Raw genomic sequence first — 15,856 nt, 5'->3', positions numbered from 1 at the left:
GGGTAGAGTGGGAAGGGAATGCCCCGTGTGATAAAGTTAAAACTGATGAATTATAACAGTCTAAGGCAAACTTTAAAACAGAGCCTCACAATTTGCCTCTAAACAAAGACATCCATAGACCATAATACACAACTATTCTAGAAGTAACCAAGACAACTCCACTTAACATTAGACTACATAAAACAGTAGCGAAAATCTGAGAAACGTTAGCATAAATAAGTGACCCAGTTATATTTAATACAAAATATCTACCGACGGACGGTAGAGGAACAGATGGTTTTCAAGGGACAAGAATAAAACAACAATGTGATACCTGCATCAGTATTTTGAATATCTTCATCATTAGTAACGTAAAATCAAACAAAATGTAAGATGGAAACCATCATACCAGACACCCAAGGACCAAGGTCCCCCCCCCACCTAGAAATACAAAAGGTGGGCAAGACTTTTCCATTAACACAAGGACGTGATGCAGTTTCCCCTAACAAAGACATCATGTAGCCAGCCACCTACCTAACTGCACAATCAACAAGGCTCTCTGCCCACACACCACATGAGAATCTCTTTTTGTTCTTTCATCCTTTCTTGCAATCCCTTACTCTTTCAGCCCTTGTATCATCATCCTTCTTCACTCAGTCTTCTTCCTACCTCCATTATTTCTAGTCATGTTTCACTTTGTTTAGCAAGGTGGACATCCGACCCAGGGCCTATTATAGGGGGGGGGGGGGGGTTCGGTGGGCATATCCAGAGGGGGCCCGGGAATTTCCTGGGATCTCAGAAAATGCAGAAAATCAACAGAGCAGAGGCTTCATTCCACCTCTCTCTCATTTCCATACTCTTTTTAGCCTTACAGCTCATGGTATAAAACCGTAATGGATAAAAACAGGATGACTAATGGAGAAGGGAAGGGGACCCGAAAAAAAACTTTCTACCCCCGATAAAATTCCTCGCTTGGCCCCTGAGACCACCTGCTTTCTAAAGTCTCCCTACATTTCTTTTATTTTTTCCTTTTTCACTCACCTTCGGTTTGTTCCAAGGGCCAAGTGCTCTTACCTCTAAAGGAATCATCACACTAAATCATTTTGTGTCAATTTTCTGACAAATTTTTTTTATGAAATTTCGAAAATTTTGTATCCTATTGAGCAATATGAAACAGCTTGCCTTAATACAGAGTTTTCGTCAACTTTCTTAGTAAAAATAGTGCCAAAAGGGAAATCTTGCGGATATTGCTACAGATACATGGTGTGAAGGGAAAGCTACTATATGCCGTGAAAATTTTCCCAAGATAGTAAAGCATGTGTGTGAGTAGGAAGGAAGACAGCAAGTGGTTCCTGGTCAAACTAGATCTGTGTCAAGGGTGTGTGATGTCACCATGGCTATTCAGTATATTCACGGACATGGTGATGAGTGAGATAAATGTAAATGCCTTGGAGAGAAGGGTAGGTCTACAGCCATTCGGCTAAAAATGCAGGAATTACTTAATGGGGAGGGGGGGGGGGTTAGTAATAGAACGAACTAGTCTAACAATCACAAGAGCTCTTCAAAATCAAGGCAGAGCTGGATACCTCCATGCTTTGGACAAGCACATGACATGAGTGAGATCTGTTCACATAGTACAGGAAGCTTTACAGAACATATTTCAAGGTTTATACATTGTACATTTGACGGTGGTTCGTTGAACATGATGTAAAGCTAAATATTGGTTAAACTGCAGTCGTACTGTGTGACACATTTATGTAAGGATGAACGTTATGTGATGTAAAGTTGCATTTGTGTTGAACTGTGACAAACTGTATTAACATGTGTTTAATGGTCAACATTAAGTGATGAATATTTTCATGGTTGTGTTAAAGTAATAGAGAAGTTGACATATATATAAATTTTTTTTTTTTTTTTTTTTTTTATACTTTGTCGCTGTCTCCCGCGTTTGCGAGGTAGCGCAAGGAAACAGACGAAAGAAATGGCCCAACCCCCCCCCCCCATACACATGTACATACACACGTCCACACACGCAAATATACATACCTACACAGCTTTCCATGGTTTACCCCAGACGCTTCACATGCCTTGCTTCAATCCACTGACAGCACGTCAACCCCTGTATACCACATGACTCCAATTCACTCTATTTCTTGCCCTCCTTTCACCCTCCTGCATGTTCAGGCCCCGATCACACAAAATCTTTTTCACTCCATCTTTCCACCTCCAATTTGGTCTCCCTCTTCTCCTCGTTCCCTCCACCTCCGACACATATATCCTCTTGGTCAATCTCTCCTCACTCATTCTCTCCATGTGCCCAAACCATTTCAAAACACCCTCTTCTGCTCTCTCGACCACGCTCTTTTTATTTCCACACATCTCTCTTACCCTTACGTTACTTACTCGATCAAACCACCTCACACCACACATTGTCCTCAAACATCTCATTTCCAGCACATCCATCCTCCTGCGCACATCTCTATCCATAGCCCACGCCTCGCAACCATACAGCATTGTTGGAACCACTATTCCCTCAAACATACCCATTTTTGCTTTCCGAGATAATGTTCTCGACTTCCACACATTTTTCAAGGCTCCCAAAATTTTCGCCCCCTCCCCCACCCTATGATCCACTTCCGCTTCCATGGTTCCATCCGCTGACAGATCCACTCCCAGATATCTAAAACACTTCACTTCCTCCAGTTTTTCTCCATTCAAACTCACCTCCCAATTGACTTGACCCTCACCCCTACTGTACCTAATAACCTTGCTCTTATTCACATTTACTCTCAACTTTCTTCTTCCACACACTTTACCAAACTCAGTCACCAGCTTCTGCAGTTTCTCACATGAATCAGCCACCAGCGCTGTATCATCAGCGAACAACAATTGACTCACTTCCCAAGCTCTCTCATCCCCAACAGACTTCATACTTGCCCCTCTTTCCAGGACTCTTGCATTTACCTCCTTTACAACCCCATCCATAAACAAATTAAACAACCATGGAGACATCACACACCCCTGCCGCAAACCTACATTCACTGAGAACCAATCACTTTCCTCTCTTCCTACACGTACACATGCCTTACATCCTCGATAAAAACTTTTCACTGCTTCTAACAACTTGCCTCCCACACCATATATTCTTAATACCTTCCACAGAGCATCTCTATCAACTCTATCATATGCCTTCTCCAGATCCATAAATGCTACATACAAATCCATTTGCTTTTCTAAGTATTTCTCACATACATTCTTCAAAGCAAACACCTGATCCACACATCCTCTACCACTTCTGAAACCGCACTGCTCTTCCCCAATCTGATGCTCTGTACATGCCTTCACCCTCTCAATCAATACCCTCCCATATAATTTACCAGGAATACTCAACAAACTTATACCTCTGTAATTTGAGCACTCACTCTTTTCCCCTTTGCCTTTGTACAATGGCACTATGCACGCATTCCGCCAATCCTCAGGCACCTCACCATGAGTCATACATACATTAAATAACCTTACCAACCAGTCAACAATACAGTCACCCCCTTTCTTAATAAATTCCACTGCAATACCATCCAAACCTGCTGCCTTGCCGGCTTTCATCTTCCGCAAAGCTTTTACTACCTCTTCTCTGTTTACCAAATCATTTTCCCTAACCCTCTCACTTTGCACACCACCTCGACCAAAACACCCTATATCTGCCACTCTGTCATCAGACACATTCAACAAACCTTCAAAATACTCATTCCATCTCCTTCTCACATCACCGCTACTTGTTATCACCTCCCCATTTACGCCCTTCACTGAAGTTCCCATTTGCTCCCTTGTCTTACGCACCCTATTTACCTCCTTCCAGAACATCTTTTTATTCTCCCTAAAATTTACTGATAGTCTCTCACCCCAACTCTCATTTGCCCTTTTTTTCACCTCTTGCACCTTTCTCTTGACCTCCTGTCTCTTTCTTTTATACTTCTCCCACTCAATTGCATTTTTTCCCTGCAAAAATCGTCCAAATGCCTCTCTCTTCTCTTTCACTAATACTCTTACTTCTTCATCCCACCACTCACTACCCTTTCTAAACAGCCCACCTCCCACTCTTCTCATGCCACAAGCATCTTTTGCGCAATCCATCACTGATTCCCTAAATACATCCCATTCCTCCCCGACTCCCCTTACTTCCATTGTTCTCACCTTTTTCCATTCTGTACACAGTCTCTCCTGGTACTTCCCCACACAGGTCTCCTTCCCAAGCTCACTTACTCTCACCACCTTCTTCACCCCAACATTCACTCCTCTTTTCTGAAAACCCATACTAATCTTCACCTTAGCCTCCACAAGATAATGATCAGACATCCCTCCAGTTGCACCTCTCAGCACATTAACATCCAAAAGTCTCTCTTTCGCACGCCTGTCAATTAACACGTAATCCAATAACGCTCTCTGGCCATCTCTCCTACTTACATAAGTATACTTATGTATATCTCGCTTTTTAAACCAGGTATTCCCAATCATCAGTCCTTTTTCAGCACATAAATCTACAAGCTCTTCACCATTTCCATTTACAACACTGAACACCCCATGCATACCAATTATTCCCTCAACTGCCACATTACTCACCTTTGCATTCAAATCACCCATCACTATAACCCGGTCTCGTGCATCAAAACCGCTAACACACTCATTTAGCTGCTCCCAAAACACTTGCCTCTCATGATCTTTCTTCTCATGCCCAGGTGCATATGCACCAATAATCACCCACCTCTCTCCATCAACTTTCAGTTTTACCCATATTAATCGAGAATTTACTTTCTTACATTCTATCACATACTCCCACAACTCCTGTTTCAGGAGTATTGCTACTCCTTCCCTTGCTCTTGTCCTCTCACTAACCCCTGACTTCACTCCCCAGACATTTCCAAACCACTCTTCCCCTTTACCCTTGAGCTTCGTTTCACTCAGAGCCAAAACATCCAGGTTCCTTTCCTCAAACATACTACCTATCTCTCCTTTTTTCACATCTTGGTTACATCCACACACATTTAGGCACCCCACTCTGAGCCTTCGAGGAGGATGATCACTCCCCGCGTGACTCCTTCTTCTGTTTCCCATTTTAGAAAGTTAATACAAGGAGGGGAGGATTTCCGGCCCCCCGCTCCCGTCCCCTCTAGTCGCTTTCTACGACACGCGAGGAATACGTGGGAAGTATTCTTTCACCCCTATCCCCAGGGATAATATACATATATATATACATATACACACACACACACACACACACACATATGCACATACACACACACACACACACATACATATATATACATATGAAAAATGTAAGAACAATTTAGAAACAAACTTTTAGCTTGAAAAAAAAAAAAAATGAATGTCACATAATGGTTCAACCTCTGGCTATGGAAAAGGAATATACATAAATATGCAACAAAAATAATAAGCTACTTGCTTGCTTAGCTGTGCGCTTGTTCTTGGAGTTTATGACATTCACAGTTGGTATGCAATTCATTTATCAATATATGCACTGGTTGGCACAAAGAGATTGTGGTGATGGATGATGATCAAGCGGTCGCCCTTCTGACCCTCGAGGAAATTCAGAGTTCCTTTGGTCAGCTGGGTGGGTCACAACTCCTGTGGTTAGCTGGGTGGGCCACAGCTCCTATGGTCAGCTGAGTGGGTTACAACTGCGGTCAGCTGGGTGGGTCACAACTGGTCAGCTGGGTGGGTCACAATTCCTGTGGTCAGCTGGGTGGGTCACAATTCCTGTGGTCAGCTGGGTGGGTCACAATTCCTGTGGTCAGCTGGGTGGGTTACAATTCCTGTGGTCAGCTGGGTGGGTCACAATTCCTGTGGTCGGGTGCGTGGGTCTAAACTCCTGGGTCAGGTGCATGGGTCACAATTCCTGTGGTCAGCTGGGTGGGTCACAACTCCTGTGGTCAGCTGGGTGGGTTACAATTCCTGTGGTCAGCTGGGTGGGTTACAATTCCTGTGGTCAGCTGGGTGGGTTACAATTTCTGTGGTCAGCTTGGTGGGTCATAACTATGGTTAGGGGCCATGGTCCATTGTTTACACTGAGACAACCGCATTTCCAGCACAGGCACCAATGGCTCACTGTTAAAGGCTTCTAGTCTATATTATTTACCTCTTTCACAGTCAAATTCATTTGAGGTAGACACTCTTGTGCGAAGATGATAGGTCCAATCAGGGATAATCAAGTGAGCGGCTGGAGAGTGCCAATGACACACGTAGTAGCCCAATGAGGGTTGCTGCTGGTGTGTGTGTGTGTGTGTGCTTTTTTGGGGTGGTGGGGGGGGGAGGCTTTGTAGGTGACATTTTCTGTTTGTAGATGGTATGGCTGCGGTGTTGGACTCCAGAAACTGTAGAAGTTGGTGTCGGAGTTTAGAGGTGTGTGGGAAGAGGAAGTTGAAAGTACTTGTAAACAAAAGTAAAGTAATGAAGTACAGCAGGAGATGGGACAGGATGGTTTGAAAGTTTGTATAAGGAGGACCTGGAGGAAATGGGGTGTTTTAGGTAATCGGAAATGAGCATTGCAGCAAAGGAAACCATGGGTCAGAGCTCTAATGGAAGAAGAGGCTAAAGTCCTGGTTGCCATAAAGAGCATGCAAGAGAGGTCAGTGTCTGCAAGGGCAAAAATGGGTATGTGTAAAGGTATAATAGTCCCAGCAATATTGTATGGATGTGCATCTTTCGATTTAAGTGCAAAGGAAAGGAACAGGGTGAGTTTGAAATAAAATGCCTGAGGACAATATGTGGTGTGAGGAAGATCAATCATGTAAGAAATGATGGAATCAGACTAAGTCTAACTGGAGGGGTCACCAAGTTGTGCTGAAATAGTTCAGGCATATGGAAAGGATGAGTGAAAAAAGTCTAAGAGGATCTTTCATTTCAGAAGCATTGGGAACAAGGGGTTGAGGGGGACAAATGAGATGGAAGGATGAAGTAAGGAACACTTTGTGGCATCAAGGCTTGAACATTTAGTAGAGCAAGAGGCATGCATTGAGTAGAATGAAATGGATCAATATGGTATATGGTCGGCAACATGCTATCAGTGAGGTGAACCAGGGCAGATAAAGTAAAGATGATTCATGGAATAGTCCATGGGGCTTGGGTATGGATAGCAGGTTCTGGTTTCAGTGCATTATATTTGACAGCTGGATATTGTGCTGGATATATGTAGGTGGGGCCAGCTTTTGTTTGTTTCTAATGCTGCCTCACCATGGTAGAAGAGGCAGTTGGGGACAAAACAAAACACCAGTACATGACATGAAATGATTACATTCTACAAAAGAAACAACTGCAAACACTAACATTACCATTCAAGCAAAGACACCCACAAAAAAATCACAAACCATAATTATTTCTGTAAAGTGGATGGCACACCTACCTTTCAATTCCCTGAACTTAAGTTTTTATCTTTTAAAGTCTTCTGTTTATCTTATGCTCCAATTAATCCACTGGGTCAAATGTTCACACCTTTAATTGAGTTTAGTTCACTTTTGTCTCCATTCACACCTCATCACCTCTCTGTGTTATTCCCTCACTCTCTTTCATTCTCCTTACCCATCTGTATATTCATACATTGCTTTCAGCGACACGAGGTAAGCTGTCTCTACCTGATGTCCAGCTTCAATCAACACCCACTCTTTGTTCTTATTGTATTTTACCACTGTTTCCCAGCCCTTTCAGTCTGGCTTTAAGTAAAGAGATCATTAGACTGCCTCTGGTCAGTACCTTGAGAGAGATAGGTATCAAAAAGATTTATCATACAGAAAACAAATGTGTTTAGCCTAACTACAATGGCAAACAACAAGTGTCTGTTAATTTCACAATAATGTTAATGTTTAATGCTTATGTTGCTTATACTGTGGAGTTATTGTGCTTTGTTTATTTTTTTGTTTCTTGGTGTAGAATGTAACGAGTAAAATTTTTTTTTACAAATTTTTGAACCAGAAGATACATGTTCACTAGCTTGATGTTCTACATAACTTGTAGGTGTGGATTAATTCCAGAGCATAAGAGTGTATTCACAATACATATTATAATGACAGTACTGATTTAGGTTTACTGAAACTAATGTAAAACCAAATCCTTCCAAGACCTCACCATTCTGACAATTGCATCAAGAGTAATCGTCACATGAGTTGTGGGTTAAAAGGATGTTCATGCACTATTACTCTATTCCACAAGAAACAAATTCTTCATTTTTCCTTTTCATCAAGTCTGAGAATGAAATGGATCAATATGGTATATGGTGGGGAACATTCTATCAATGAGCTAAACCAAGGCAGATAAAGTAAATCATGTGAGTATTGAGATGGTTAATAACTAAAGTTTGGAGGGTGATTAAGCATCCACTGCCCTATAATCAATTTCCCCACTGTGACCTAACATGCTTCAATACTTACCCCTGATAGCTAGCTTCTGAATGCCTCCACCTTTAGAAACAGAACATACTGCTCTGCAAAGCCCAACCTCATAAAGATACTCTGTGGCCAAGGGCAATCAGGGAGTGAACCGTTGTCATATCTTTGTATCCATAAACCACAAAGGTGTGGAACTCCTGACCTTCTCATGTCTTTCAAAATATTTATAACCTGCCCCTTATCAAAAGGTAAGATTTCTATCTCCAAAAAATCTGCCAATTCTTATCTCTATTTTTCCTTCTTTTATTCTTTTTATTTCAGTGTCAATCTTTTATATTAACAACTTATATTTCTTACAAATAGATTTTCTCTACCTAATTGCCTCTCCAGCTTTAGCACAGTGGTGTCAGGAAAAGAGGAACAATGAACTTATTCACATGTATAAAGTCTCTGGATATCCTGTTACTGTTATAACAATACATCTTATTTCAAAGCTTTTCTATTTCATTCATACACATTTGTATCAACACTGCATATGACTGGAAGGATGAAGAGTAAATTTTTCTTGGTAGCCAATGAAATGGGGTTGATGTTGTTGAGCATGTTCAAATGCAAAGCTGCAGTCTCTGTATTTATTCCAACCTTGAACAATTTATGCATAATTCATCTGGCTGTAAACAAATAACTGATCAATGTAAAAAGGTTATTCAAGGCAGTCATATATTGTTGAAAAAAAGAACCTGGCTGGTAATATTACAAATTGGATCACAATTCCTACAAATCATTACTAAAGCATTCTGGTCACCTTAAACTGCTCCACCTTTTCTACACTTATCACGATTTATATTATAGTGCTATGGTGTTTATGTTTTGTATGCCTAAAACTAATTTGTAAGACCATCATGTTCTTTTCATTATTTTTCTTCCATACTTGTTCATTGTTTTCTGAGTGAGATTACATACAAAGAATAGTCACATTCACTCACATCCATTCTCTGTCAGATATGTTTAATGTGCCAAAATCAAAGCCCCCATCCACAGCCAGGCCCCACAGACCTATCTATGGTTTCTCTGACCACTTCATGCACCCTAGTTCAGGCCCGGAAGCCACAGAGCTAATTTCACTCCATCCTTCCATCTCCAATTCAGTTTCCCCTTCTCCTTGTCCCCTACACTTCTGATACATATACCCTCCATTCATCCTCTTTCGCAACCATACTCTTACGAGCACACCCATCTCTAATTCCATCATTTCTCACCTAATCAACCCTCCTCTTACCACAAATTGTCATCTACATTTCATTTCCAACACATTCACCCACCCCCTTCCAAAATCTATGATAATCTAGGGCCCCTACCTCAAATCCATACAACACAGTTAAAAGCACTATACTGTTGAATGTATTCATGTTTACCCTCATAGACTAAACTTTCCATACATCTCTTAACATGCCTTACCTGCACTACGGATTACTTCAGCCCATGGTTCTATTTACTGACATGTCCACTCCCAAGTATCTAAAACTCCCCATATCCTCCAAGTTCTCTCCATTTAAACTCACTCCAAATAACCTGTCTTTTTCTAATTGTAAATTCAAAGAAATATCTGTAGTTTCTAAATGTAATCTGTCATCAGTGTCATGTCATCAGCAAAGAGTAACCGACTCCCCCTCATGTACCACAGATCTAGTTCTATTCTGAAAAACCCTTGCATTCACCTCTCTCACCATCCCATCTACATACAGATTAAACAGTCGTGGTGACATCTCGCAACCCTGCCACAGATGCACTTTCACCTGGAACCACTCACCCTTCCCTCTTTCTGCTTGCATTCAAGTCTTACTTTCTTCATGTGGACTACTCTCTACTTCTGATAGCTTTCCTTCCACACCACATATTCGTAACATTTCCCACAAAGTATATCTGTCAACCCTATCATGTATCTCCAGATCCATAAATGTAACACAAAAATCCTTCTGTTTCTGTATTTCTCTTACAAATACTTCAAAGCAAACACCTGATCCACACATCCTCTACCACTGCTGAAACCACATTGTTCCTTCTCAGTCTAGTGCCCTGTGCATGCCACCACGCTCTCAAACATCACTCTCCTTTACAACTTACCAGTTACACTCAACAAACTTATACCTGTAATTTGAACATTCACCTTTGTCCCCCTCTCCTTTATAAAACATTCCTATACAGGCATTCTTCTAATCCACAAAACACTGAAAATCGTAACCAACCAGTCAACAACACAGTTTTCTCAAAAAAGCCAGCTGCGATCCCATCCACTTAAGCTGCTTTGCCACTCTTCATTTTACACAAGGCTTTCACCACCTTTTCTCTTTTCACCAAATCACTAGCCATGACTGTCTCACCTCACATACCTTTATCTCCAAAGCACCACACATCTACCACCCTATCATCAAATGCATTCAAGTCCTTCAAAATACTCGCTCCATCTCTTAACCTAATCCCTGCCTCTTACCACTTCCCTATCTGCCCCCTTCACTAATGCTCCTATTTGTTCTTGTTTTTCACACAACATTAACCTCTCTAAAACATTTTCTTAATCTACCTGAAGTTTGCTGATATTTGATCACCCCAACTCTCATTCGCCCTCTTTTTCATACTTTTCTCCCTCTTCTTGTAAACTTCTCAGGTGCACTTCCCATTCCCTTGCACACCTTCCCTGCAAGTAATGCCCATACTCCTTTCTTTTCCATTTCATTAGCAACTTAACTTTCTCATTTCACCACTCCCTACCCTTTTTCACATACCCACCTTAGACACACCAGATACTTCTCTTGCACACAAGCATTACTTCCCTAAATACCTTCCATTTCTCGTCCACTCCCCTAGCTTCATTCATTTGCACCTTGCCATTTGATCTCCCCTGGCATCTCTCCATAAAAGCCTCTTTCCCAGACTCAATCATTTTCACCAACCTATTCCCTCCCATATCATTTCCTCTTTTCCTAAAGCCTCCACAAAACCTCTCCCTCACTTCCACCAAATAGTGATCAGACAATCCGTTGGGTGCCTGTCCCAGCAAATTCAAATCCAAGAATCTCTTTTTTTACATAACTTTCAACAATTCATAATGCAAATATGCCCATCCACCACCTACTTTACAAACCCATATATACTTATGTATATCCCTCAATTACAAACTAGGCATTGGAATATCACTCCCTTTTCAGTACACAACTCCACAAGCTGTTCACCGCTTCCTTTCACATTGCTGGGTACTCCCTGCCTCATAATTATACCAACATACACATTACTCATTCTCAAATTTAAATCATCCATCATTAATTCTAGTTCCCTTAAAACTATACTGCTGACATACTCACTCTGCTTCTAAAACACTCACCTCTCTTCCTAATTTCTATCATATCTTGGTGCATATGCAATGATAATACCCCATCTCTAATAATACACGCTCATATTTACTGATGTCATTTGAGTTCATTTCACACAACTCTTTCATCAGAAGTGCTACCCTTTCCTTAGCTCTCTCCCTCACACTAACCCCTGACTTTACCCCTAAGATATTCCCAAACCAGTTTTCCTCCTTCCCCTTGAGCTTAGTTTCCATGAGATTTAGAACACTGTGGATCCTCTCCCTTCTTGTCATCCTGGTTATATGAGACAATCCAGGATGAGCCCTCAAGGAGGATGAATACTCCTCACATGGCTCCTTTTGTTCCATCTTATAGAAATTAAAATACAGGCATGGAAGGGTTTCCAGTCACCAGTTCCTGCCCCTTTTAGTCACCCTCTACAATATACAGATAAGACAAGGGAAGTATCCTTTCTCTCCTGTTCCCACTAAAAATAAATGACCAAAGAATGAAAATAAAACCATATGCTTAATGGAAACTGGAGCTCATCCGAAAGATTTCCATCACAGAAATGACAGAGGTTCTTTCAAATTTGAAGAGTATGGAAGGGATAATGGCAGGCTTCAGTTTAAATCATGGAAAGACGGGGTTGTAAGAAACAGGAATAGTCTATAAATATCTTGCATTGTGATGAAATTCAAACTGCTATCATGATGAAGAGAGTATGGAAGTATGTAATCCAGTTAGTTTTCATTATCTTCTGAGCAGTACAAAATAATGTGAAATAAACAGCTGGGATGAAGAAGTAAGATTGTTAGTGAAAGAGAAGAGAGAGGCATTTGGAGGATTTTTGCAGGGAAGTAATGCAAATGACTGGGAAAGGTATAAAAGAAAGCAGCAGGAGGTCAAGAGAAAGTTGCAAGAGGTGAAAAAGAGGGCAAATGAGAGTTGCGGTGAGAGAGTATAATTAAATCTTAGGGAGAATAAAAAGATGTTTTTGAAGGAGGTAAATAAAGTGTGTAAGACAAAGAAACAAATGGGAACTTCAGTGAAGGGGGTAATGGGGAGGTGATAACAAGTCGTGGTGATGTGAGAAGGAGATGGAGTGAGTATTTTGAAGGTTTGTTGAATGTGTTTGATGATAGAGTGGCAGATATAGGCTGTTTTGGTCGAGGTAGTGTGCAAAGTGAGAGGGTTAGGGAAAATGATTTGGTAAACAGAGAAGAGGTAGTAAAAGCTTTGCGGAAGATGAAAGCTGGCAAGGCAGTGGGTTTGGATGGTATTGCAGTGGAATTTATTAAAAAAGGGGGTGACTGTATTGTTGACTGGTTGGTAAGGTTATTTAATGTATGTATGATTCATGGTGAGGTGCCTGAGGATTGGCGGAATGCTTGCATAGTGCCATTGTACAAAGGCAAAGTGGATAAGAGTGAGTGCTCAAATTACAGAGGTATAAGTTTGTTGAGTATTCCTGGTAAATTATACGGGAGGGTATTGATTGAGAGGGTGAAGGCATGTACAGAGCATCAGATTGGGGAAGAGCAGTGTGGTTTCAGAAGTGGTAAAGGATGTGTGGATCAGGTGTTTGCTTTGAAGAATGTATGTGAGAAATACTTAGAAAAGCAAATGGATTTGTATGTAGCATTTATGGATCTTGAGAAGGCATATGATAAAAGTTGATAGAGATGCTGTGTGGAAGGTATTAAGAATATATGGTGTGGGAGGCACGTTGTTAGAAGCAGTGAAAAGTTTTTATCGAGGATGTAAGGCATGTGTACCTGTAGGAAGAGAGGAAAGTGATTGGTTCTCAGTGAATGTAGGTTTGCGGCAGGGGTGTGTGATGTCTCCATGGTTGTTTAATTTGTTTATGGATGGGGTTGTTAGGGAGGTGAATGCAAGAGTTTTGGAAAGAGGGGCAAGTATGCAGTTTGTTGTGGATGAGAGAGCTTGGGAAGTGAGTCAGTTGTTGTTCGCTGATGATACAGTGCTGGTGGCTGATTCATGTGAGAAACTGCAGAAGCTAGTGACTGAGTTTGGTAAAGTGTGTGAAAGAAGAAAGTTGAGAGTAAATGTGAATAAGAGTAAGGTTATTAGGTACAGTAGGGTTGTGGGTCAAGTCAAGTGGGAGGTAAGAGTTTGAATGGAGAAAAAGTGGAGGAAGTGAAGTGTTTTAGATATCTGGGAGTGAATTTGGCAGCGGATGGAACCATGGAAGCGGAAGTGAATCATAGGGTGGGGGAGGGGGCAAAAATTCTGGGAGCCTTGAAAAATGTGTGGAAGTCGAGAACATTATCTCGGAAAGCAAAAATGGGTATGTTTGAAGGAATAGTGGTTCCAACAATGTTGTATGGTTGAGAGGTGTGGGCTATGGATAGAGTTGTGCACAGGAGGGTGGATGTGCTGGAAATGAGATGTTTGAGGACAATGTGTGGTGTGAGGTGGTTTGATCGAGTAAGTAATAATAGGGTAAGAGAGATGTGTGGAAATAAAAAGAGTGTGGTTGAGAGAGCAGAAGAGGGTGTTTTGAAATGGTTTGGTCACATGGAGAGAATGAGTGAGGAAAGACTGACCAAGAGGATATACGTGTCAGAGGTGGAGGGAACGAGGAGAAGTGGGAGACCAAATTGGAGGTGGAAAGATGGAGTGAAAAAGATTTTGAGTGATTGGGGCCAGAACATGCAGGAGGGTGAAAGGCGTGCAAGGAATAGAGTGAATTGGAACGATGTGGTATACCAGGGTCGACGTGCTGTCAATGGATTGAACCAGGGCTTGTGAAGCGTCTGAGGTAAACCATGGAAGAACTAGTTCTGTGGGGCCTGGATGTGGAAAGGGAGCTGTGGCTTTGGTGCATTTTTACATGACAGCTAGAGACCAAGTGTGAACGAATGGGGCCTTTGTTCTTTTCCTAGCGCTACCTCGCACACATGAGGGGGGAGGGTGTTGTTATTCCATGTGTGGCGGGGTGGCGATGGGAATGAATAAAGGCAGACTATGAATTATGTATGTGGGTATATATGTATATGTCTGTGTCTGTACAAATATGTATACATTGAGATGTATAGGTATGTATATGTGCTGTGTGTGGATGTGTATGTATATACATGTGTATGTGGGTGGGTAGGGCCTTTCTTTCGTCTGTTTCCTTGCGCTACCTCGCTAACGCGGGAGACAGCGACAAAGCAAAATGAATAAATGTAAATAAATAAATGATAAATACATTGAAATGTATAGGTATGTATATGTGCGTTTGTGGGCATTTATGTATATACACGTGTATGTGGGTGGGTTGGGCAATTCTTTTGTCTGTTTCCTTGCACTACCTTGCTAACGTGGGAGACTAAGTATAATAAAAAAAAATGTTTCGGAAGGAGGTAAATAAAGTGCGTAAGTGATGAAGTGAGAAGGAGATGGAGTGAATATTTTGAAGGTGTGTTAAATGTGTTTGAAGATAAAGTGGCAGATATAGGGTGTTTTGGTCAGGGTAGAGTGCAAAGGGAGAGGGTCAGGGAGAATGGTTTGGTGAACGGAGAAGAGGCAGTGAAAGCTTTGCAGATGAAAGCAGTCAAGGCAGCAGCTTTGGATGGTATTACAGTGGAATTTATCAAAAAAGGGGGTGAATGTGTTGTTGATTGGTTGGTAAGGATATTCAGTGTATATATGGATCATGGTGAAGTGCGTGAGGATTGGCAGGATGCATGCATAGTACCATTATACAAAGGCAAAGGGGATAAAGGTGAGTGTCCAAATACAGAGGCATAAGTTTGTCGAGTATTCTTGGGAAATTATATGGGATGGTATTGATTGAGAGGGTAAAGGAATGAACAGAGCATCAGATTGGGGAAGGGCAGTGTGGTAGGATGTGTGGATCAGGTGTTTGCTTTGAAAAATGTATGAGAGAAATATTTAGAAAAACAGATGGATTTGTACATTGCATTTATGGATCTGGAGAAGGCATATGATAGGGTGGATAGAGATGCTTTGTGGAAGGTTTTAAGAGTATATGGTGTGGGAGGTAAGTTGCAAGAAGCAGTGAAGAGTTTTTACCAAAGATGTATGAGAAGAAAGAGAGGAAAAAGATTGGTTCCCATTGAATGTCAGTTTGCGGCAGGGGTGCATGATGTCTCCATAGTTGTC

The sequence above is a fragment of the Panulirus ornatus genome, chromosome 4 (genome assembly GCF_036320965.1).
Source record: "Panulirus ornatus isolate Po-2019 chromosome 4, ASM3632096v1, whole genome shotgun sequence".
NCBI lineage: Eukaryota > Metazoa > Arthropoda > Malacostraca > Decapoda > Palinuridae > Panulirus > Panulirus ornatus.
Note: the sequence above shows the minus strand (reverse complement) of the source record.